General features: G+C 38.8%; 1 protein-coding gene across 3 annotated transcripts in view; it reads left to right on the top strand.

The window, feature by feature from the left end:
* Positions 1–26,355, top strand: part of ESR1 (estrogen receptor 1) — a 458,483-nt gene that overhangs the window by 2,282 nt on the left and 429,846 nt on the right. For all 3 annotated transcript variants that reach the window (XM_038000576.2, XM_008007598.3, XM_073022340.1), the window contains exon 2: positions 9,378–9,508. The gene's annotated coding sequence lies outside the window, so the exon portion shown is untranslated. The remainder of the gene's footprint in view (positions 1–9,377; positions 9,509–26,355) is intronic.

Here is a 26,355-nt window from a genome sequence, read left to right as displayed (position 1 = left end):
TAACATTTTTCTCTCTGAAAGTCTGTGATTCTTTCAGAGAATAAAGGGGCTTACCCTATCCATCTGCCCCTAAAAATATTCTGCTAGAAAGCTGATATGTCTGCTCAGGTTTTCCACAGCACATCACTCTTCAGTAAGAATTCTGATATTAAGCAGTGTAATTCAAATCCATGGAAAATGACTGAGTATCAGCCATAGCTCCCACCACACCCTAGCTGTGCAATTAGAGGCAGATTATTTCACCCCCTGCCTTGAATTTCTCATCTGCAAAGTGGGAGTACTAAAAGTAGCTACCAGCCATGATTTTATGGAATAAATGAGATTGAGCCACTCATTAAACTCCTTGCAGTTTCCGAGCATTAGAAACTCAGTATGAGGAAGTTATTTCTATTCTAAGCCTAGCACAGTGCCTGGTACTCAACAGATGTTGGCTGAATCAATGAAATAATTCAAGGTCAGCACCAAAGCTGCTAGGAGTTTATGAACATCTGATCATAACTGGAAACTTGATCTGAAAAACAAAGGGCAGTCAATCCAATCAACTGAGCATGCCATCTGTTGAAATGCTGCTGCTTCTGTAATGAAAATAAAGTGTTGGAAGAGAAAGTCCAGAAACCTCCATCATCCTTTCTTCCATCATTCCTCTCCTTTGTGACTATCTTTGTGATGAGAAGGGTAGCAAAAAAATCTTGCTGAGATGAGCGTGTCAAAAATGTGTTACAAATGCTTCACATTCCCTTTCACATCAACAGAAGTATGTTGCTTCATTGTTGGGCAACGCCTTAGTCCATGCACACATAGAGCTGTATGCTGATTTTTTTTTTTTTGAGGCGGAGTCTCGCTCTTTCGCCCAGGCTGGAGTGCAGTGGCGTGATCTCAGCTCACTGCAACCTCTACCTCCCAGGTTCAAGCAATTCTCCTGCCTCAGCCTCCAGAGTAGCTGGGATTACAGGCATGTGCCACCATGCCCAGCTAATTTTCATGTTTTTAGTAGAGACAGGGTTTTACCATGTTGGTGAGGCTGGTCTCAAACTCCTGACCTCAAGTGATCCACTCGCCTTGGCCTCCCAAAATGCTGGGATTACAGATGTGAGCCACCACACCCAGCTGTATGCTGATGTTCTAATTCAGTGTGATACCAAAGACCTGAGATAGTCTCTCCCTCACTGGCCCCATAATATATGCCCATGAGGTGGTAATAATAACAACAATAGTAGCACCTAAGGTTGGAGGGGACTCTTACTTTGTGCAATGCTTTTTATAGTATTATCATGTGCGATTCTCACAGCAACCCCAGGTAGTGAACAATGTTATGATTCCTGTTGTACAAATGAGGAAACCAAGGCTTTGCAAAGCTAGGTAACATGCCCAATATTACACAGCTTCAAAGGCGACAGCCCTAGGACTTGAAGATAAACTCATCAAATTCCAAAGCTCATGCTTTTAGCCATTACTTGAGACAGTATTAACTTTTAAAGTTTGTAATCAATAAGAATTTGGCCTTGGGAAAGCAAGTTGAGCATCTGGGGCTGATGGGAGATAATATTACACCCTCTCTTAGCCTCAGTATCTTCATCTGTAAAATGGGAATAATTACATCTGAGTCACAGAAGTTTTGTGGCTCTTCATGAGGATTACATAAAGTAATGCATGTAAGAGAGTTTTGTACAAAGCTCACTTTTATAAAATGCAAGTTGTGGCCAGGATCGGTGGCTCAGGCCTGTAATCCCAGCACTTTGGGGGGCTGAGGTGGGTGGATAACCTGAGGTCAGGAGTTCGTGACCAACCTGGCCAATACGGTGAAACCTGTCTCTACTAAAAATACAAAAATTAGCTGGGTATGTTGGCATGGGCCTGTAATCTCAGCTACTTGGGAGGCTGAGGCAGGAGAATCGCTTGAACCTGGGAAGTGGAGGTTGCAGTGAGCCAAGATTGCGCCATTGCACTCCCAGCTGGGCAACAAGATGAAACTGCATCTAAAAAAAAAAAAAAGAAAAGAAAGTAAGTTGTTATATGCAATGCATAAATTATTACTTAGTTACATGTAAAATCTTCCCACCAAGTGAATGAGGGTTCACCTGGCTGTAGTGCTATGAGATAGATATGAGGGGCAGATTGGTTTATGCTTCTCAAAAACAGAAAATGTGCAGGGGTGGAAGTGTGGGTGGGGAGTCTGGGCCTTCCTGGCATGTGGCAAAGCTAGAATGTAAGAGAGTACGGCAGCAGGATGGATGGGGTTTTGGGGGTATGGTGGTAATCCTTTTTTGGGGGCACCCCTCCAGTATTCGGGGATGTTCTCTGATTTCTTTTGAGAAGACAAGTGGTTAGGAGCTTCCCTAGCCTTTCTGTTGTAAAAACCATCAAGATCCTTGTTGAATGCATACCTGGAGCTTGGTTTCCCTAAGCACAGCCTTTAAGAACTTCATCTGGCTTTAGTCTCCTATTTAAAGCTGCCACCCACTCTCAATTTTTTGGGTTTTCCTGCTAAGAATGAGTATAACATGGGCAGTCTTTCAGTTCTCCTTTCTTGCTGCCTGGAAGACAACACACAGGCCAATCACAGGGAGGAAGAGACAGGCCCCAACAAGTTGACAGTCCTAGAGAGCTTAGTGTGAGTAGACTTGCTGAGGTTCCTGACTTTTGCTGGAATAGAAGAGTACTACTGGCTTCTAGACATTTCTTTTCTCAACTGTTTCCTTATCAAAATGACCAGCAACTCAGCTCCCTAAACCTACCTCCTTCCGTAGATTGGTTCAGAGGAAGCCATCAAGGTTCTTTTGCAAATGGATGATCTGCAGTTTTGAGATCCTTCTTTCCTCTGCTGTTCATAGAAATGGTCTCATTGGAATAGTCCCTTTCGGAATATTACTAAGGACACCAAGAAATCCATAAGAAAATTTGAGTGTATCTGACAGAAGAAATTTGGCTTTTGTACTCTAATAATTATTTATTAGATGCAATAACTGGTCAGAATTTATTTGCTTAAAACCATGTAAAGAAAGCTGCTTAATAAAGATAATCGCATCACATGTAGTATCCGTTTTAGTATCTTTCACCTTAAAACTATGTGACAAATAAAGACACAAATTGTTCTTCCTTTCCAATAGGCAATTTTGGAAATTCCTTATTGTGAAATTCCAAATTTTAGAAAATTTACAAAATTTAAGATTTTATACCTACCTGCGTCAAGTTTTCCAAAAGAATATTTAAAGATTAATGTTACTTAGAATCCAATATGTGAATAGTTTAATTTAACTCATATTGTTAAATTCTTTTTCTAATTTTATTTAAGAAATGAGTAATATTGACAAGGGCCGTGCTGTGGTTTATTATGGCCTGTCCTAGAGTCTCTATTCCCAGCTAGATTAAAAGTGCCTCAGGGCTGGGCGTGGTGGCTCATGCCTGTAATCCCAGCATTTTGGGAGGCTGAGGCCAGTGAATCACTTGAGGCCAGGAGTTTGAGACCAGCCTGGCCATCATGGTGAAACGCTGTCTCTACTAAAAATACAAAAAATTAGCTGGACATGGTGGTGCAGGCCTGTAATCCCAGCTACTTGGGAGGCTGAGGCAGGAGATTCACTTGAACCTGGAAGGTGGAGGTTGCAGTGAGCTGAGATAACACCACTGCACTGCAGCCTGGGTGACACAGAGAGACTCCATCTCAAATAAATAATAAATAAATAAATAATAAATAAATAAAAATAAAAAGTGCCTCAGGTGCATAGAAGGGGTTATTGAGGATTGCACCCTGTGCCTTGGGAAGTGCCTGGTACACACTGGTGTTTGGCACATAATTGTAGTGTGAGATTGAGCCTGACGTGTTCCTTGATCCCTAGACAATCTCTATCAGATATGATCAGTAAGGCACATAATATGATATAGGACTATTACATAGTAGTGTACTATAACATGTGCCTAAAGCCATAACGTCAACTAATACAATTCAGCAGAGTAGAATGTGAAGAGTGCTTGCAGAGTGATGAGCACCGTGGTGAGAAAGCATAAAGAGAAGAAGGTATTTCTAGGTCGGTGCAGGATGGTTAGGGATAGCTTTGGGTAGGAAATGACTCTTGACCATGACCTTAAAGGGTAGGTAATGTTTACATGAGAAGATACAAGGAAAAGGAGGCGTGTAATGAAAGGCATAGGGGAGAAGGTTTTGGGAAACCATCAGTCTGACAGAAACATAGTTAAGAAAAGTGCAGGCTGGTGGTAGGAGGTAATTTGGAAGTGGAGAGTCAGTTGTCCTATTAAGGAGCTTGGACTTTATCTTGTAGGCATTAAAGATGTTTGTGTAGGATTGGAATGAAATAATGACTTAATCTTAGAGAAATACTGTGTGGATTGAAGTTTTCAGATGAAGAGTGGGTACATCAATTTTAGGTGATAGAAATAGTTCAAGAGAGGTGTCACACCATTTAAAAAATCTTTTAGGACTTGCTTTTTGAAATCATGATTGTTTATGGTTGTAAAGATTTTGTTTCAGAAATGACTGGTGGAGAAAGAAGTGTATTGAGAGTCAAAAGATGGGACTATGCCACTGATGGGCACAGCGAAAAGCTGCAAGCTTGGTGCCCTGTCTTCCCAACTGTAAAATGGGCATAACAGCTACCAGACTTCCATCAAAACATTACGCTAGCGATACGATGAAGACTAAGTGATAAAACTTTAAAAGGCAGCATGCTTCATATGTGTAAAATGCTATTTACTTGGAATATTTTTGTAGCAAAATTATTTTCTTTGGACAAGATATAGATTCAGAAGAAAATGATCATATTTCTATGAGATTAGGATTCAGACCATTAGAACTTTTTTTTTTTTTTTTGAGACGGAGTCTTGCTGTGTCGCCCAGGTTGGAGTGCAGTGACCGGATCTCGGCTCACTGCAAGCTCCGCCCCCGGGTTCCCGCCATTCTCCTGCCTCAGCCTCCCGAGTAGCTGAGACTACAGGCGCCCGCCACCTCGCCCGGCTAGTTTTTTGTATTTTTTTAGTGGAGACGGGGTTTCACTGTGTTAGCCAGGATGGTCTGGATCTCCTGACCTCCTGATCCGCCCGTCTCGGCCTCCCAAAGTGCTGGGATTACAGGCTTTTGCCACCGTGCCCGGCGGAACTTTTTATATTTATTAAACAGCTACTTTATGTTGGGTACTGAATAAGTCTTATTTTTAACACCTCATTTCCCTCACAAAATGGATGGAATCTTTGGACTAGGGGAAATGTATGGTCCCTGCAGCTGTAGTATTTTATGATTCTATAGCTTTTGCCTTCAGCAACCTTCTCTTAGAATAGTGATTTAAGGGCTGGGCGTGGTGGCTCACACCTGTAATCCCAGCACTTTGGGAGGCCGAGGAGGGCAGATCACCTGAGATCAGGCATTTGAGACCAGCCTGGCCAACATGGTAAAACTCCGTCTCTACTAAAAATAAAAAATTAGCTCAGTGTGGTGGCATGCACCTGTAGTCTCAGCTACTAGGGAGGCTGAGGCAAGAGAATCACTTGAACCTGGGAGGTGGAGGTTGCAGTGAGCTGAGATCGTGCCACCACACTCCAGCCTGGGCGACAGATCATTTAAGCCCGGTGGCTCACACCTGTAATGCTAGCACTTTGAGAGGCTGAGGTGGGTGAATTGCTTTTGCTCAGGATTTTGAGACCAGTCTGGGCAACCTGGCGAAACCCCATCTCTATAAAAAATACAAAAATTAGCTGGTTGTGGTGGTGCACGTCTGTAGTCCCAGCTACTTGAGAGGCTGAGGTGAGAGGATGACTTGAGCCCAGGAGATCCAGGCTGCAGTGAGCTGACATAGTGCCACTGCACACTGCATTCCAGACTGGGCAACACAGCAAGACTTTGTCAAAAAAAAAAAAAATAGTGACTTAAGATACTGACAGTATAAGCACAACCAAACCCATGGGCATCTGTGCTGGGAATAAAAGACAGACGTGTTTTCATTGCACTGATTTAGAACTCTGGTTGGAAAGGAAAACTGAGATCTCTCCCGCAGTTGCCTGAAATGCTTTATAGTTATGGGAATGGAAAAGCTAAACTCTGTGATTTGTGGGTAGAGGGAAGGAGGACGAGTGTCCTTTCTGATTTCCTCTTTTTCCTTCTCTTCCAGGGGGAACTAAAAGGCTAGGGCAACAATTTAAAAAGAAAAGGCAAGGAGCTACTAGGGGTAGAGTTGGGAGGGAAAAAGGCCAAACCCACTAAACAATTTCACTTCAGTTACAGTAAATCTCAAATGATGATACTACACTCCTGAGAATGTTCCATGGTGGAAATGCCTGGGCTTTGAATTTTGAGCAGGGAAGTACCAGGAGAGGGTGACATGATAACATTCAACAGGAAGAGCACTGCTCTTGTCTGTTTGACGGTCCTATTCCTCCAGATCACTCAGTCTTCACAAATCAAGCACATAGCTCCTTCACATGTCATTTGTGGAGGGAAAGACTCCTAGGAAAATGTTTTCTAGGAAAGGGAAAAAAGCAGAAAGAAAAGGTCTCCTGCTTGCTACAGCATTTGTGTTGCACAAGCAGTATTAATGTAGTGGGGTATTCATCACTTAGAAGAGTTCACGTATTATTCCTATCTGGGCTCTGCAGGGTCCTTTCTTCACTTCTTTCTCGCCATTTGGATTCTGTCCATTTTACTCCTCCCTCTGCACTTGGAATGGAAGCGAAATTTGTTGTGCCAATTCTCTACTTGTTAGAAGCCATGGTAATGTTTAGTAGGGGGAAAGATTTGTACTGCTACATAGAAGGAGGTTTTGGGATTATTTAAGGCTTTATTTTGTTGATGGGATTCCTAGAATCTACTACCACTGGGTACACTAGACAAGTTTGTAGATTTACAAAAGTGTGGAAAGCATGGGTTGCAATTGATTTCTTTATCCAGCTCTTTGGTTCTAAATTTATTGCCAATTTTATTTATCAAACCTATTCTCAGTGGAGTAGTATTTTCTGTGGTCACAAGGAAACATCTGTGAGCTTAAACCTTAGAGGCAGATAGCCAGTTAGAACATTTGGCATATGAAGCTTAGATAGCAGAAGAGAAAAATTAATCAAGGCAACCCTCAAAAATACTGAGAAGGCAACTAAGAAAAATTTCTTATCACTGACAGACTGCAGTATTGAGTTCGTGTGAATTAGGAAATGTCAGAATACATAATAAATCAATAAGGAGTGTCATATTAAGGCAAGTTTCAATGTTGGTGTCAATCTTGACTACCAAGATTTATGGTAGATTATATAATGGAATCCTGAGTTCTGAGAGATCAAAGGAAAATGCTGGCTCTTTCTTCATCCATTCTCTTAGGTCAGGCCTACCCAGCAAGAAGCCAAGTTGAGAATTGAGCAATTATCTGAAGTGGGCAGTGGAGACGGCCAAACCAGATAATATATAACCAGAAAGTCACCATGGAGGGAAAATGTGGACTGAAAATAGGATAAGGGGTGGAGGTAGAATGTCAAGCCATTTGGTCAGTGTCCACAGTCCAGATTTACTGAATAACAGCCAATTCCTTACTTCATGTGGTTATTTAGAGCAAGACTAAAAGACTTGAGTGAAAAAAAAAAAAAAAAAAGAGTTCATTACTAAGGTTGTTGCATGTTTGTGCAAAATTTCTTCAAATCTCTATTATTATCTGTTACATGTCTAATTCTGAGTACTTCCAGGGATCGCATTTCATTACTTTAGATTAGTGGGTTGAAGTGGTGGAGGAAGCCCATATAATCTGACTTACATGGAGAAAACAGGTCTTTTTTATAGTTTAGTTCAGTGCTATATTTAATTAGCCTTCTTTTCCCTCCATAATGCATGCTTATGAATTTTCCACTTAAAATTCTGAGCCTCTGACCTTTATCATTTCCTCATGGAGCAATTTCTGTATCTCCTTAACTTTAGTAGAACGTAGCAATGAAATATACAAGTCCCCTAGAATAGAATTTGTGTGAATTTTGATTTTCTAAAAACACAACTACCAAAGTCTCAGGACCAGTGTGGTACTTTTTTCTTCTATTTGGTATGGAAACCATCAACTACCTACTTTGAGCAGACGTTTCCCACTCCTAAAACATAGCTATCTGTCCACTGTCCCCTGTAAATCTGTCGGAGTGCACCTGCTAATTCTGAAGCCTCCCTAATACAATGTTAAACTTTCCTTTTCTTTTTTTTTTTTTTTGAGAAAAAAATTGTAAATTAGGTTCACTGTTGCTTGGAATTAGGAAAAAAACAGAAACAAAAACCCAGGCATACTAATATTTCAGATGGAAAAACAAAGCTAAGAATTTAACAAGTTTTTCCCCCTCACTCTATCATGTCTTGTACATTTAAAGCTGTTATACAACATTTTAAAAACAAACCAAAAAAACCCAGGGCCTTTTTCCAATAGCTTAGCTGATGACCCACAGTAAAAACATGCCCCATGGAATATTCTTAAAGCACCCCAAGGGAGTCTACTGAAATAATTTACAATAAAGGAAAAATTCAGAAGAATTTTACATACAAGTAAAAATTAAGAACGTTGTTTTATAAGCAATAGGGAAAAGCTGTATTAAGTTGCATTGCTCAATTTCTCACTTGCTCTGTGCAGTGACTACTTTTTTGACCATGTAATAACGTCTGAATCTTCGTGGTGAAATCATACCTACCACAGCCACAGCAGGTTTTGTTCTGCTGCTGCACATGTGAGTTGAGATACTGTGGGTTGGGAGGTTTGGTTTTTTTTTTTTTTTTTTTTTTTTAAATTTCTAATGGTAAAATGGATCTATAGAAATGGAAGTCATCTGTAATCCCAGCACTTTGAGAGGCTGAGGCGGGTGGATCACCTGAAGTCAGGAGTTCAAGACCAACCCTGCCAACATGGTGAAACTCCGTCTCTACTAAAAAGATAAAAAATTAGCTGGCAGGCGTGGTGGTGTGCGCCTGTAGTCCCAGGTACTTGGGAGGCTGAGGCAGAAGAATTGCTTGAACCCAGGAGGCGGAGGTTGCAGTGAGCTGAGACTGCACCATTGCCTTGCACTCCAGTCTGGGTAGCAAGAGCGAAACTATGTCTCAAAAAAAATAGAAGAAATGGAAGTCATCCCATGGGCCTGAGTTGGTGTAGTGGATTATGGCCTGTACATAAATGAAGAAATGCTTGCCAGTGGCGTCAACGGTAACTAGCTTAAGCCCTACTCAGCTTTGTGAAATAATGTAATCAAGGAATTTGATCTGAACAGGTAAGCCAAACATTGATTCTTCAGTGCCTATTGATAAGTGAGACTACTTTTCTTTTTACAGCCTCATTTCACTTAAGTGGGGAATCAAACTAGCTTTAATTAAGGAAATCTGTAGAAATCATTCACATCTCCCTTTCCTTCTCTGTTAAAAAAAACAAAAGGGAGAAGAAAACTAGGAAGGAGTAAGTGCAAAGATCTCTTCACGTTCTCCGGAACTGCAGTAGCAAATAGCAGCACGGCGCTTCTTGAAAAAGGATGTAGATTTTAATCTGAACTTTGAACCGTCATTGAGGTATGTGTGAACACACTAGTTTCCTCTTTCTCTCTCCCGACTTTGTCCATGAATTCATAAGATCTAATTTGGTCATCAGTTTGGAGAACGATTTTTCATTTAATTTCTTTCATGATCAAGTATGTATTGTCAGGTGCTTAGCAGTACATCTACTATCTGATGTGCACTCTACGTGTGTTGCTTAGGTTGAAATTAAGGATACAATCTATGCACTACCACCGTTTAAAAAAATCCCCGACGCCTACTCTGTGGGTGAGGTTTCTTTGCATATTATCAGAGAGGTTAACCAATTTATTTACATACTCCGTAGTCCACTCTAAGTATGGAAAACCCAAGTTTTTTTTTTTTTTTTTTCTTAAGAAAGAGTTTTTATTTTATTCTTTTTCCCTCAGAGCTTTACCATGAAAACATTTCTTGATTTGAATTTCACAACCTCCTTCTCCTCTTGCCAGTTGTGTGGTGCTAATAGGAAGCATAATGTGAGTGTGCATTTAATTTAACCCTAAAATAGGAGAACATCTTCAGAATATAGGCTTAATATATTCAGTGACCTACCTGAAAATAGAGACATAATTCTAACCTTCTCAATCATTAAGAAACATTTCTATTGAATTTAATTATTCAAAGCAACAGGTAGCAGTTTCACAAGGGAAAAGAAAAGCCTTACCACTTGTATTTGTGGTCACCAAGTGATGACATTATTTTTTATTTAAAATTAAGATAAAATAACTTACTGTCAAGTCCATTTCTCATTTCCTCCATAGAACATTTTAAAACTAGTTCACAAACCTATTGAAAAGTCATGCCTCTATTACAATGAAAGTACAAATTGTCACCATTGCCTAGAAGTCAACTTGAAAGGCTGTGCATCTATGTAGCATTTTGCAAATCCAGTAGCAGCCATGTGATATGAAAGATTAAATGCACCCCTGATTTGTAAATACTACCCTAGCCTTCAAAATATTCAAAAGCACAGGAAGTCTGGACTTTTAAAAATATAACCTGCCCAAATTGCAAGGGAGGGGTTGGGTGTAGGACCTAGGTCTGTCTGCCAATCAGCTTGAGATGCCAGTGGACTAAACCTGACTTCACTAAAAACCAGACTGGCAAATATTACTCAGCGTGGTAATTTCCTAATTGTAGAACTGGCCTGTTTGGTGAAGTATTTCAGGAAAATTTTTAACCGGACCTTTTCTACCCTACTGCATAGGAAATGAAGGTTTCTAGGCAAAGACTTTACTTAGTGACTAACCAAAAATGGTAAATAAAGTCACCAGTTCCAGGCTTAGCTACTGTCCTCAAAAGTGCTGCAAGACTGGTCAGGCCAGTCTTCTGAGGCTGGAGGTGCATGTGGAACCCCCAGAGCCTTGTCTGCAAGGGCATGGCTGACTGCAGGCTGTTTAGAAGCACCCTGCCCCGCGAAACTCCTCTGGCTTAGGAATTTTAAACAGCTCTAGTTCTAATCTCTCTGCTCAGAGTCTGAGCAGCTGTCAATGAGCTCTCCTGTGAATCACGGAAATGTTCATGGGTGATCTGCTCTAGCTTCTTACTTCCAAGTAGAAGGTGCCTTGTAACTCTTTGCCAGCTTGATGCAGTGAGTTTGATTCATCTTTTGGGCAGCAGGGAGAGATAGTGAAGAAGGAGGGGAAAAAAAGATTTTAATATATAAATGAGTCTTCCATCTAGCTGAGGTTGAACAAAGTAGGAGAACCAGTGCAAGTCACTGGGGGTATGGATCTCATACCATTTTCAGCATGCACCTCCCTTTCTCTCTTTTTGTTTCTACACATGTCAGTCCCTGAGTAGTCTTGCATTGCTTTTCCCACTTTGAAGTCTTAGATTCAAAACCGATGATTCCAGAAGGGTCTAAGGTGCCGTTGCTGAGACTTTGAAAGAGACCTGAAGCAAACTGTTTGGATTCTAGATGCCATTGTGCATCTGCCTGAGTAACTATGTCACTTAGGTTGGTCACCAGAATAATTCTCCTTCATTTTTGCTGCCCTTCCAATTCATAAACAACACGGAACTCAGTGGTTCTCCCATAATCAAATATATTTGGCTCTATTAAATTAAAATTTGGTCTTGAGTAGAAAGATTCTAAGGGCTAAAAAATAAAAGATGTAAAATGTATGTTGATAGGTTAGTGTAGAAGCCACACATGGGGTTTTCTCCACTCCCACTCTTTCATTTTTTTAAAGATCCAACACTCAAATTACAAAAGTCTATTTTTTTTTTTTTTTGGAGACTGAGTCTCACTCTGTCACCCAGGGTGAAGTGCAGTGGTGCAATCTCAGCTCACTGCAACCTCTGCCTCCCGGGTTCAAGCGATTCTCCTGCCTCAGCCTCCTGAGTAGCTGGGATTACAGGCGCCCGCCACCATGCCCGGCTAATTTTTGTATTTTCAGTAGAGATGGGATTTCACCATGTTGACCAGGCTGCTCTTGAACTCCTGACCTCAGGTGATCCACCTGCCTCGGCCTCCCAAAGTGTTGGGATTACAGGCATGAGCCAACGCCCCTGGCCACAAAAGTCAATTCTTAACTTAAAACATAAAAGTTCCATTTCTTTTATGGTCTACTTAGTCATGTCTGGAGTCAGTGAGCTCAGTCAAGTGGTTTGTAGAATGACAGTTGTGATACCTATTCATTTATCCACCAGATTATTTTCTGCTCTCCATGGTGCTTTATAGAAAACAGTTTATTCAGTCATTACAACAGCTCTAGGAGTGGGTTTCATTAAACCCACTTTCTAGGAAAGCGAACTAAGGCTTAGAAAAATCAAGTAATTTGCTAAAGACTACCCAGCTGGTAATGATATGACAGGAGTTGAACTTAGGACAGTAACTCAAGATCTTGGTCCCTGTAAATATGGGTTTCCAGGTTATGTATGCAGGCAGAGGGCTTAGATCCTAAGGGAAATACAGAAGCAGTATAAAAAGGAAGGATCTCTTCCCATAGGAAGCTTGTCATCCATTGAATGAGGAACTCAGATTTCCACTGTGAAATGATATTTGTATCCCCATTGTGTGGGAGATATGGGGACTCTGATCATCATAAAAGCACATTTTTCCTGCCTATAAATGATGCTTAATAGAGCTGACAGATTATATGTATCTGGAACACTTTTACTTAGCAGAAAGACAACAGGCTAGGATTAGCTGACTAGTAATTTTATTTATCAAGCTCAATTCCCATGCTGACTTCTCTTCCACTAGTGAAAATGTGTCATCAGATTTGATACCAAACTGGAGAGGTGAAAGGATCCTTTGACCAGTATAATAGCCATGCCATCAGTTTTGCTTTCCTAATTAAGTTTGATATGGATTAATGATCTACATCATTATTTTGGGGGTTTCTAAACACATATGAACTAAAGACGGAAAAGATGATGGAAAAGATGGAAAGAGATGACTCAGATGTACAAAGGCTTGCAGAGAGAAGGATAAGCCAAAAAATTGGTAAATCACACATGAATAATCAAGAACTGACTACAATATAATAATATGTGTTCATTTCCACTAATGAATAAGCTGCCATTATGTCTCCTCATTCTCTATTTGGGACAAATTACTTCTCTGCTGTATTTCCATTCTTACAGGTACCTATCTGCTGTGATTTTTCTCAGTTTTGACTTTATCTTGTTGCTTTAATCTTGTCTCTAAGTAAATTGCAACCCAGTAAATATATTCCAGTATTGTTTATTGTAATTCCTGCCTTTATGTCAGGTGGCAAAAGGAAGGGACTTGTTTTATTAATTTATCAGTCTGGGTGTGTGCTAAGAGGAGCCTTAGTACACGCTTTGATTATGGTAGATTGGGTCTAAAAGATTCAGCTGGTTTCTTCCATTTATTTTAGCCTGTCTGCATAACAAGGTCACATAGTTGATTATAGCAGTTTTCTGTGTGTCATATTGTTGGCCTGACACATAATATCAAATAAGAGGTACCAGAATTTTCTGTGCAGTCTGAAGCTGTGTGTGTACAACGACAAGTGAAAAAATCTTAATTATTTGGACTTTTGGGTTCCACGATGCCAGAGAAAGCCAGACACCAGGAGCTGGAATCAGCAAAGACCTAAGACCCTGCATGCACATACAGATGTGTGCATTTTCTTCCTATTGCAACATTCAGCCATTGCTTTGGCAACTATTTCAATAATATATTACTGCTCATCAAAGTGGAAATAATGTTCTGTTACTAGTTGAGTATTGAAAAGCTCTTCATAGTTTTGTGAGTTTGACTCAGCTCCAACATGAAAGACCCATTTCTTCAACTTACTTTGGCAACAGGAGAGATTGACTAATGTGCTTCAAAGTGATCCACTGCTGTTTCTGTTTATCTTTCTTCAATCCTACTGGGCCATGGGAAGAAGGGGTAGCAGGCATTCTTGTTTGCCTCAACCAGGAAGCACAAGGCTATCCCAGGGCAGGGCAGGAGGGAGGTGGGAGGGAAGAAGCATGCTCCACAGGGCCGTTGTTTACCTTGTGGGCCAGTCAGGTCCTTTCAGGGTGGGTTTTCTGGGATAAGAGCAAAGCTTATTGGTTTTCCTTGCTGTGCCATGAGAGCACACCAGGTCACCCCAGCAGCCTTGCTTGCCTTCCCACAGCCTGCCCTTGCCTAGGATTTCAGCTGATATCCTTTCTACTCAGGAGGAGAAACCAGAGAAAACATGGAGGAAGTGTTTCCAGTGTTAAGACTTTAGACCAAACTATAGAAATCTGTTCTACCTGGAAACCTGAAGAAATCAATCATGACTGCTATTCAGTAGAGGTAAAATAAAAAAAAACAGCTTTACTGGTTTGGAGTCATAGGAAGGCTTTCTGTGTAGCCTCTCTGAGAGCTGCCTACTGGAAGGATTTGTCCTCAAAACGTGAGGATTTGTAGTGTTCCAGGGTTTATATAATACTGGCAGGATAGCTAATCTAGAGAGCTGTGCTTCGAACTTTATCCAAGGGATGTAAGCTGTGTGTTGAGGTTACTGAGCGTCTAGCACAAAGCTCTAATGTTGAAGGAGCACTGGAGGCAGGCTATGCCTCTGAACATGTAGAATTGACTAGAAATGCCAATGTTCATTTCAAAATGAAATCATTAGCTTTCTTATGCTTCCATTTAAAATGATTATTGCATTTTGCATATTGTTGAATGCATATTAATTTCAGGAAGTTTAGAAAAGAGATAAGCATTAAGACATACATAAAAATCACTTATTCTCATCAGCTATAGATAATCACTAACAATATTTTAGTACATTTTCTTTTCATCTTTTTGTTAGCAATATGTATGTGTATAGGTATACATATTTGAGTATATATGAAAATTAAAAAACAGAAAATATTCCCACAATATAATTAATAAAAATCCAAGATACCACACAATTTCCATTTGTAATATCTATTGTATATATGTATATATACACATTATATTTATACATAAAATATATGCATAAAATAGATACACACACAAGTATATATTTTGCAAATTGAAATGTTGTTGTATGTTGTAGATTTTATTTAACATTAGAATTTATTTACACTACTTAGGTGTTTTAACAAGGATTGTGGTCCACATCTGTTTATTTCCTTAAGAGTAATTCCAAAAAGTGGAAATAGAATGTCAAGGGGCAAAGTTCTTTATAAAGTCCTTAAGAAGTATTGCCAGATTTTTTTTTTTTTACTTCCTTTCAAAACATGATTATATTGTAGAAGTTCTATTTTAAAATTCCAAGCAACAATTTTCAAAATCACATCTAGAAATCAAATCATGATTTTATTTGGCTATGCCCCTTGTAGTCCTTGTCTACGAACTTATTCTGTTATTAAATATAATAGGTAATTTCCATTAATTTAACAGATAGAATTTTATTTTTTACATCTTCTCTTGTTATTGTGCAACGCATATTTTCTATTATGTTACAGAGATTTTGGGTTTTTTTTTCCTCCCTTTTTCCTTTCTCTTTTCTTGTTCTGTACCCCTTCAGAGAAACCAATAAATACAGGTTGATGTGTGTCCTCTACTCTTTGCTCCATGCTCACTCAACCCAATATTTACACATGCACTGATTTTCAGGGCAATGGTCCCTCTTTATCATAAATTGTGGGATAAGGTTATATACATAATATATATGTGTGTGTGTATTACTCTGTATCTTGGTTTTCTCACTTTGCAATATATCTTAAAGATTCTGATAAATCTTATAGCTCTATCTCATTCTTTTCAGTAGTTGCATGCAGCATGAATTTACTATAACTTATTCAAGTAATCTGCTTTCAACTGATACTCTGTTGTGAAAAGTTTTCAACATATAAAAAAGTGCTGTCATTACAAATATTCTTAGATACATATTCTTAGTAATTGGGGGTTTTATTTTTATGGTGTTTAAGTCCCAGGAGTAGAATTACTGGTTTAAAAGGCATGTGTATCTTTACATTTTTATGGTTTTTTCATATTATTTTCTAAAAATAATATAGCAAATCACAGTCCCACTAGTGATATTTGAGAGCATCATTTTCCTCACTAGTACTCCTATTTCCCTGCTTTCTAATCTTTGCTGATCTAATGAGTAAGCATTGTTAATTTTCTTTTCATTTTCTTGACTTCTAATGAGCTTAAGCATCTTTTCACATTATTGTCGTTCCTTTGGATTTTCTTATCGGTCAATTACCAATGGATATCCTTGACCTATTTCTCCCTTATATAGTTGCTTTTCTCTTATTAAAAATTTGTAAAAGTTCTTTGAATATTATAGATTTTAAAACTTGGCAGATAAAGTTGTATTTATTTATTGTGTATAATATGATGTTTTGAGATATACATATATCTCAATATATCATATCGAGATATATATATACACACATTGTGGAATGGCTAAATATAGCTAATTAACATATGCATTACCTCATGAAGTTATCATTTTTGTGGTGAGAACACTTAAAACCTCTCAGCATTTTTCAAGAATATAATATATTGTTATTAACTATAGTCACCATGTTGTACAATGGATCCTTACACTTACTCTTCCTATTTAACTGAAGTTTTGCATCCTTTGGCCAACGTCTTTCCAACCCTTGCCTCCCACCTGTCTGCCCCCCACTGCCCCAGCCCTGGTAACCACCATTCTACTCTCTACATCTATGAGATCAACTTTTTTAGATTCTACATATAATGAGATCATTTGGTATTTGTCTTTCTGTGCCTGGCTTATTTCGTTTAATATAATGTGCTCATAACGTGCTCTAGGTTCATCCATGTTGTTGCAAATGACAATATTTTTCTCTATTTTTAAGTCTGAATGGTATTCCACTGTGAACATATACTATATTTTCTTTATCCATTCATCTGTTGATGGATACTTAGATTGATTCTGCTTCTTAACTATTATGCATAATGCTATAATAAATATGGGAGTGCAGATATGGCTTTGACATACTGAAGACATTCCCTTTGGGCGTATACCCGGTAGTGGGACTGCTGAATCATTTGGTAATTGTATGATTACTCCATACTGTTTTCCATAGCGGCTCTACTAACATACCTTCCCACCAAGAGTGTGCAAAGGTTCTCTTTATTCCACATCCTTGCTAACACTTTTAATCTTTTGTCATTTTCATAATAGCCATTCTAACAGGCGTGAGATGATATCTCATTGCAGTTTTAATTTCCATTTTCTGATGATTATAGTGATGCTGAGCATTTTTTCTATAGTTTTTTTTTTTTTGGTCAGTGATTGCTAAATCTTACCCCATCAATAATTTCTCCTTTGATTTTACTTTTGTAATTTTCTGCTACAAAATTAAAAAATAATTGTATGAAATAAATTTTTCTTCCTATACATATTCTGAATTTCCTATCTTACTTCAAAAGGTCTTCCCACCTCCTATTTTCTAAAATTTTCTTCTAAAAATTTCTATTTTTTATTTTATTATTTTTAACATTTAGTGTTTTTTACATCTGGAATTTTTTAATACAAAAGTGGAAGGCTCAACTGCATCTCTTTTTATATAAAGAACCAATTGTTTGAACATCACATGTTAAATAATCTTTTCTCCAATAAATTAAATTACATTAGCATCAATTTTAAAAATTCTTTTCTCTAATCCACTAATCTATTTATTTGTTGCCAGGCCTGAGACATATTGCTTTGATTATAATAGCTGTATAGTCTATGTTAACATTTGGCAAGTTTGATGCTCCCCACTCATTAATATTATTATAATATTGACCTGGTTTTCCTTTTTTTTTTTTTCAGTACAAATAGGATTTAATCAGAAGAAAGATATGTGGATTACATTTTAAAAATACTGATCAAAATAAAGATGCTCTAACCATATAAATGGCAGGTGAAATAGACTTTAAAGTAAAAAATGTTTATCACACAATATATCAGAAAAATGTAACAAACCTGAACCAACAACCATCAGCAAAATAGCTCCAAAATATTAGCTCGAACCATATGAAATTGCCAATAGTTGACCACTTTTTGACCACAAAAGCAAAAATTTCTATAAAGAAAACGTCAATAAAATTATGGTAAATTGAATTTTTAAAAAAATTATTACACTTTGAGTTCTGTGATACATATGCAGAACGTTCAGGTTTGTTACATAGGTATAAACATGCCATGGTGGTTTGCTGCACCCATCAACCCATCATCTACATTAGGTATTTCTCGTAATGCTATCCCTTCCCTAGCTCCCCACCCCCTGACAGGCCCTGGTGTGTGATGTTCCCCTCCCTGTGTCCATATGTTCTCATTGTTCAACTCCCACTTATGAGTGTGGTGTTTGGTTTGATGTTCCTGTGTTAGTTTGCTGAGAATGATGGTTTCCAGCTGCATCCATGTCCCTACAAAGGACATGAACTCATCATTTTTAATGTATTCCATGGTGTATATGTGCCACATTTTCTTTATCCAGTCTATCATTGATGGACATTTGGGTTGGTTCCAAGTCTTTGCTATTGTGAATAATAATAATAATAATGTGCAATAAACATACATGTGCATGTGTCTTTAGAGTAGAATGATTTATAATCCTTTGGGTATATACCCACTAATGGGATTGATAGGTCAAATGGTATTTCTAGTTCTAGATCCTTGAGGAATTGCCGTACTGTCTTCCACAATGGTTGAACTAGTTTACGCTCCCACCAACAGTGTAAAAGCATTCCTATTTCTCCACATCCTCCCCAGCATCTGTTGTTTCCCGACTTTTTAATGATCACCATTCTAACTGGCATGAGATGGTATCTATTCGTGGTTTTGATTTGCATTTCTCTAATGACCAGTGATGATGAGCTGTTTTTCATATGTTTGTTGGCTGCACAAATGTCTTCCTTTGAGAAGTGTCTGTTCATATCCTTCACCCACTTTTTGATGGGGTTTTTTTCTGTTTTCTTGTAAATTTGTTTCTTGTAGATTCTGGATATTAGCCCTTTGTCAGTTGGACAGATTACAAAAATTTTCTCCCATTCTGTAGGTTGCCTGTTCATGCTGATGATAGTTTCTTTCACTGTGCAGGAGCTCTTTAGTATAATTAGATCCTATTTGTCAATTTTGCCTTTTGTTGCCATTGCTTTTGATGTTTTAGTCATTAAGTCTTTGTCCATGCCTGTGTCCTAAATGGTATTGCCTTGGTTTTCTTCTAGGGTTTTTATAGTTTTGGTTCTTACATTTAAATTTTTAATCTTGAGTTAATTTTTGTATAAGGTGTAAGGAAGGGATCCAGTTTCAGTTTTCTGCATATGGTTAGCCAGTTTTCCCAACACCATTTATTAAATAGGGAATCCTTTCCCCATTGCTTGTTTTTGTCAGATTTGCCAAAGATCAGATGGTTGTAATGTGTGGCGTTATTTCTGAGGCCTCTGTTCTGTTCCATTGGTCTATATATCTGTTTTGGTACCAGTACTATGCTGTTTTTGTTACTGTAGTCTTGTAGTATAGTTTGAAGTTAGGTAGCATGATCCCTCCAGCCTTCTTTTTGCTTAGGATTTTCTTGGCTATATGGGCTCCTTTTTGGTTCCATGTGAAATTTGGTTCTTTTTGGTTCCATATGAAATTTAAAGTATTTTTTTCTAATTCTGTGAAGAAAGCCAATGGTAGCTTGATGGGGATAGCCTTGAATCTATTAATTACTTTGGGTAGTATGGCCATTTTCACGATATTGATTCTTCCTATCCAAGAGCATGGAATGTTTTTCCATTTCTTTGGGTCTTCTCTTATTTCCTTGAGCAGTGGTTTATAGTTCTCCTTGAAGAGATCCTTCACTTCCCTTGTAAGTTGTATTCCTACGTATTTTATTCTCTTTGTAGCAATTGTAAATGGAAGTTCACTCATGATTTGGCTCTCTGTTTGTCTCTTTGTTTTGTTAATCTTTTTAAAAAACCAGCTCCTAGGTTCATTGATTTTTTTGAAGTTTCTTTGTGTATCTCCTTCAGTTCTGCTCTGATCTTAGTTATTTCTTATCTTCTGCTAGCTTTTGAATTTGTTTCCTCTTGCTTCTCTAGTTCTTCCATTTGTGATGTTAGAGTGTCAATTTGAGATCTTTCCTACTTTCTCTTGCAGGCATTTAGTGCTATAAATCCCTCTAAACACTGTTTTAGCTGTGTCCTAGAGATTCTGGTATATTGTGTCTTTGTTCTCATTGGTTTCAAATAACTTATTTATTTCTGCCTTAATTTTGTTGTTTACCCAGTAGTCATTCAGGAGAAGGTTGTTCAGTTTCCACGTAGTTGTGCAGTTTTGGGTGAGTTTCTTAATCCTGAGTTCTAATTTGATTGCAGTGTGGTCTGACAGACTGTTTGTTATGATTTCTGTTCTTTTGCATTTGCTGAGGAGTGTTTTACTTCCAATTATGTGGTCAGTTTTAGAATAAGTGTGATATGGTGCTAAGAAGAATGTATATTCTGTTGATTTGGAATGGAGAGTTCTGTAGATGCCTATTAGGTCTGCTTGGTCCAGAGGTGAGTACAAGTCCTGAATATCCTTGTTAATTTTCTATCTCATCAATCTGTCTAATATTGATAATGGGGTGTTAAAGTCTCCCACTATTATTGTGTGGGAGTCTAAGTCTCTTTGTATGTCTCTAAGAAATTGCTTTATGAATCTGGGTGCTGCTATATTGAGTGCATATATATTTAGGATAGTTAGCTCTTTTTGTTGCATTGATTCCTTTACCATTATGTAATCCCCTTCTTTGTCTTTCTTGATCTTTGTTGGTTTAAAGTCTATTTTATCGGAGACTAGGATTGCAACCCCTGCTTTTTTTTTTGCTTTCCATTTGCTTGGGAAATCTTCCTCCATTCCTTTATTTTGAGCCTATGTGGGTCTTTGCATGTGATATGGGTCTCTTGAATACAGCACACCAATGGGTCTTGACTCTATCCAGTTTGCCAGTCTGTGTCTTTTAATTGGGGCATTTAATCCATTTACATTTAAGATTAATATTGTTATGTGTGAATTTGATCCTGTCATTATGATGCTAGCTGGTTATTTTGCCCATTAGTTGATGCAGTTTCTTCATAGTGTCGATGGTCTTTACAATTTGGTATGTTTTTGCAGTGGCTGGTACTGGTTTTACCTATCCATATTTAGTGCTTCTTTTAGAAGTTCTTGTAAGGCAGGCCTGGTGGTGACACAATCTCTCAGCATTTGCTTATCTGTAAAGGATCTTATTTCTCTTTCACTTATGAAACTTAGTTTGGCTGGATATGAAATTCTGGGTTAAAAATTATCTTCTTTAAGAATGTTGAATATTGACTCCCACTGTCTTCTGGCTTGCAAGGTTTCTGTAGAGAGATCCACTGTTAGTCTGATGGATTTCCCTTTATGGGTAACAAGACCTTTCTCTCTGGCTGCACTTAACATTTTTTCCTTCATTTCAACCTTGGTGAATCTGATGATTATGTGTCTTGGGGTTGCTCTTCTCGAGGAGTATCTTTGTGATGTTCTCTGTATTTCCTGAATTTGAATGTTGGCCTGTCTTGGGTTGGGGAAATTCTCCTGGATGATATCCTGAAGAGTGTTTTCCAACTTGGTTCCATTCTCTCTGTCACTTTCAGGTACATTGATCAAATGTAGGTTTGGTCTTTTCACATAGTCCCATATTTCTTAGAGGCTTTGTTCATTCCTTTTCACTCTTTTTTGTCTTCATGCTTTATTTCATTAAGTTGATCTTCAATCTCTGATATCCTTTCTTCTGATTAATTGATTCAGTTATTGATACTTGTGTATGCTTCATAAAGTTCTTGTGCTGTGTTTTTCAGTTCCATCAGGTCATTTATGTTCTTCTCTAAACTGGTTATTGTAGTTAGCAATTCCTCTATCCTTTTTTCAAGGTTCTTAGCTTCCTTGTCTTGGGTTAGAACATGCTTCTTCAGCTCAGAGGAGTTTGTTATTACCCACCTTCTGAAGCCTACTTCTGTCAACTCATCAAACTTATTCTCCGTCCAGTTTTGTTCCCTTGCTGACAAGGAGTTGTGATCCTTTGGAGGAGAAGAGGTGTTCTGGTTTTTGGAATTGTCAGCCTTTTTGCACTGGTTTTTCCTCATCTTTGTGGATTTATCTACCTTTGGTCTTTGATGTTGGTGACCTTTGGATGGGGTTTCTGTGTGGATGTCCTTTTTGTTGATGTTAATGCTATTCCTTTCTGTTTGTTAGTTTTCCTTCTAACAGTCAGGCTCCTCTACTGCAGGTCTGCTGGAGTTTGCTGGAGGTCTACTCCAGACCCCGTTTGCCTGGGTATCACTAACGGAGGCTGCAAAACAGCAAAGATTGCTGCCTATTCCTTCCTCTGGAAGCTTTGTCCCAGAGGGGCACCTGCCGGATGCCAGCCAGAGCTCTCCAGTATGAGGTGTCTGTCCACCCCTGCTGGAAGGAGTCTCCCAGTCAGGAGGCATGGGAGTCTGGGACCCACTTGAGCAGGTAGTCTGTCCCTTAGCAGAGCTCGAATGTTGTGCTGGGGGATCCACTGCTCTCTTCAAAGCCAGCAGGCAGGAATGTTTAAATCTGGTGAAGTTGTGCTCACAGCTGCCCCTTTCCCCAGGTGCCCTGTCCCAGGGAGACGGGAGTTTTATCTATAAGCCCCTGACTGGGACTGTTGCCTTTTTTTCAGAGATGCCCTTCCCAGTGAGCAGGAATCTAGAGAGACAGTCTGGCTACAGTGGCTTTGCTGAGTTTGAACTTCCTTGTGGCTTTGTTTACACTGTGAGGGGAAAACTGCCTACTCAAGCCTCAGTAATGGTGGACGCCCCTCCCCCCACAAAACTTGAGCGTTCCAGGTCAAGTTCAGACTGCTGTGCTGGCAACAAGAATTTCACGCTCATGGATCTTAGCTTGCTGAGCTCTGTTGGGGTGGGATTCACTGAGCTAAACCATTTGGCTCCCTGGCTTCAGCCCCCTTTCCTGGGGAGTGAATGGTTCTGTCTCGCTGGCGTTCCAGGAGCCACTGGGGTATGAAAACCAAAAACTCCTACAGCTAGCTCAGTGTCTGACCAAATGGCTGCCCAGTTTTTGCTTGAAACCCAAGGCCTTGGAGGTGTAGGCACCCAAGGGAACCTCCTGGTCTGCACCCAAGAGAATCTCCTGGTTTGTGGGTTGCAAAGACCATGGGAAAAGTGTAGTATCTGGGCCAGAGTGCACCGTTCCTTAGGGCACAGTCCCTCACGGGCTTCCCTTGGTTAGGGGAGGGAGTTCCCTGACTCCTTGGGCTTCCCGGGTGAGGCGATGCCCCATCGTGCTTTGGCTCGCCCTCCGTGGGCTGCACCCACTGTCTAACCAGTCCCAGTGAGAGGAGCTGAGTACCTCAGTTGGAAATGCAGAAATCACCTGTCTTCTGCATTGATCTCACTGGGAGCTGCAGACTGGAGCTGTTCCTATTTGGCCATCTTGCCCCTTGGTCCGGTTTTCAACCTTCAGTCTTCCATATTTATTTTAAATGAATTTTCTTCAGCTTTATTAAAAAATAATATAAACAAGTAAGAGTAAAGCATAGTTGGTTTATGGTTGTAATGAAGTTATAGGTATGTCCTAATGATTTGACAGTTTTGCGATAGTATCTTGTAATCCAAGTACATGATATATTTCTACATTATTTAGATCTTGTGTTAGGTTTTTCCATAGGATTAATTTTCTTCATATTGGCTTTCTTGCTATGTTTCTTTTTAGTGTAAAGCTAATCCAGCAAAAGGAATAAAACTGGAAGGAAAAAATGTCTTAAACCATTATTATTGGTTGACCTTGGTGGTAGGGTTATGAATGAAACATTTTTGCTTCTTCCACTTTTTTATATTTTCCAAATTTTCCATATTAATCATGTACGATTTTTATAATAATAAGAAATTAAATTTAAGAATTAGATAATTGAATTGGATAACTCATTGAATTAATAAAATTTAAGAATGAGAATAGGAATAATTGTGTTTTGAAAAATCATATACACAAGAGTTTTAGATGGAATTCAATACTAAATTTATATGTTATATTAAATTAGTAATTCTCAAGGAGCAAAGGTGCTGGGGAGTGTGGAGGAGCTCTTTGTTGGTGTTGCACATACAATTTAAGACAACATTTTCCTTATTCCTCACCATTTTAACCATATCACCTACTCAGCATCTAGTAGCACTCAATAGACATCGGATGAATGAATGAATAAGTGAACGAAAACATTGTGACAAAATGGTATAACACTTTGTATTTGAAAAATATACGAAAGTCTATTCAAAATATAAAATGGGAAAATAAAATTCAATTAAAAATCTTGTTTGGTGAGAATATACAAAAGATATACCTTCTTGTCTATGAATTAGTAATAAGAAATTGTCTTGAGGAAGTCAACCACATCTGGAAGGTTCTCTCTGGAGAAGGAACATAAGTGAAAAACACTGCACTAAATTATAACCAAGAGTCACAACTTACCATTTTAATGCTTCAGCACAGGCACAGAGACTAACATTTACTAAGCAAATAAGAAGTCTTGGCAAGTTAATTAAATAATGAATTATTTTTGGTGACCAAGGAGTTGGGCTTCTCATTTTGAAACCACGCATGAGATTTTTCCCTTTCCACTTTTTACTGAAATATTATATTAGTGTGAAAAATTATACAAGGACTGGGATAAAAAGAAATCACATCTGTCCTTGACAATGGGCTGAATGTAGAGGTGAAGGAGTGGTTTTACTATCTAAATGACTGAAAAATAGGTTATGGTGCCCCAGAAAATCCTTGTTGTTTGCTGACAATTAGTGATGTCTGTTTAAATCATGCAGTTTTATTAGGCCTTAAAAATATCTTTTAGTTAGTTTCAATTTCAGCAAGGGAAAAGGAGAGCAGGGCAGAGTGGAACGCTGCTCAGAGTCCGGTTGGAAACCTTCAACTTTGTTCTCCCTGTTTTCAGATGAGTGCCCATTTGTGGCTGTACCTTTTCTCTTTCTCCTCTTACCGTTACACTCCCCTCTTCTCTCTTATCTTAGCTGTTCTTTTCTTCCTCCACTTCTTAGGGAGTGGGAGAGACACCCTAAATCAGTTGGAGGTGAGGAAAGAAGAAAAGCACCCCAATCTTGGTAGTTCCTCATTCTTCCCTTCATCACGTCCCTTTCATCAAGCTCTGCCTTCATCTGCAATCTAGATACAATCCAATTTATAGTATCCATTCAACCAAAAAAATACTGAGCTTTTACTATGTCAAAGTAGTGTTCTGGATGCTCAGCTCCATCAGTAAATAACCTAGACCAACATCTTGCCATTGTTTACATCTTGTGGTGTAGAGTTTACACCTTGTGGTCTAGAATTTACATCTTGTGGTGGAGGCAGGCAGATGATTAACAATAAACTTAAGTAGGTCTAGGTGTCAAAAGGTGGTAAATGCTACAGGAAAGAGCAAAGGTCAAGCCAGGCAAGGCAGATTGGCTGTGTGGGTGTGGAGGAAGGGTGCAAGAGTACTGTCAAGATAAGCCTTCCTGAGAACATTTGAGCCAGGACATGAAGGACATGAGGAAGTGAGACAGTCGCTATCCAGGGAAGGAATTTCCAGGCAGAAGAAAGAGCCAGTGCTAAGCCTTAAGGTGGGAGCATTTCTGAGAGAATGGAGAATCACTGGAGTCCACAGTGCTTGGAGCCCAGTAAGGGAGAAAAGATTGGAGGACTCAGGAGGTGCGGGGGCAGGTAAACTGCTTTTTGACTGGGGAGTTCAAAGGGTAATGCTTTGGATGAATGCAACTGAAAACTTTCTCAGAAGTGTTTTCATACTATCTCTACAATTCACTTTCATGTGAAAACTTAATTGGCGAGCAGATTAATATGGTGATCTTCCCTTAGATCACTAGGAAAATTTTGTTTTATGAACTTTTCTTCCCTTTTCATTAACCAGTAGAGAAAAGAGTTGTAAAGGAGTCACCGAAAATTATAGTAGGTTTCTCCCTACTACTGAGCTGCTGAGATAGGAAGATGCTCACGTTAGCAACCCTAACCCTAACCCTAACCCAAACCTTTAAGGTTTGAAAGGGCAGGAATATTTGACTTAGGATACTAGTCTGTTTAGAAACATGATGCAACTAGCTACAGGACTAAACTAGCAGCTTTCAGACAGAATGCAAGGTCAAAACTTAGTGCTTGATAATCATAAAGAAAGGGCAGAGTATTACGAAATTTTATGATCTGGGTAATCTATTGGCTCTTTTTTTTTTTTTTTTTTTTTTTTTTTGTCAGTGTAAGGTTACAAGGTGATAAATTAAGTTGCTAATTTTCTATATCTACCATTTACTTTTCCCTTGTCATGTGTCTGGCAATATGCTGAGTGTTCTACCTCTAGCATTTTATTCAAACTGTGCAATCTGCCTGCTGAAACAAGTATCATTAACT

This window comes from Chlorocebus sabaeus, chromosome 13 (assembly GCF_047675955.1).
Source record: "Chlorocebus sabaeus isolate Y175 chromosome 13, mChlSab1.0.hap1, whole genome shotgun sequence".
Taxonomy (NCBI): Eukaryota; Metazoa; Chordata; class Mammalia; order Primates; family Cercopithecidae; genus Chlorocebus; species Chlorocebus sabaeus.
Note: the sequence above shows the minus strand (reverse complement) of the source record. Positions and strands in the feature narration are given on the sequence as shown.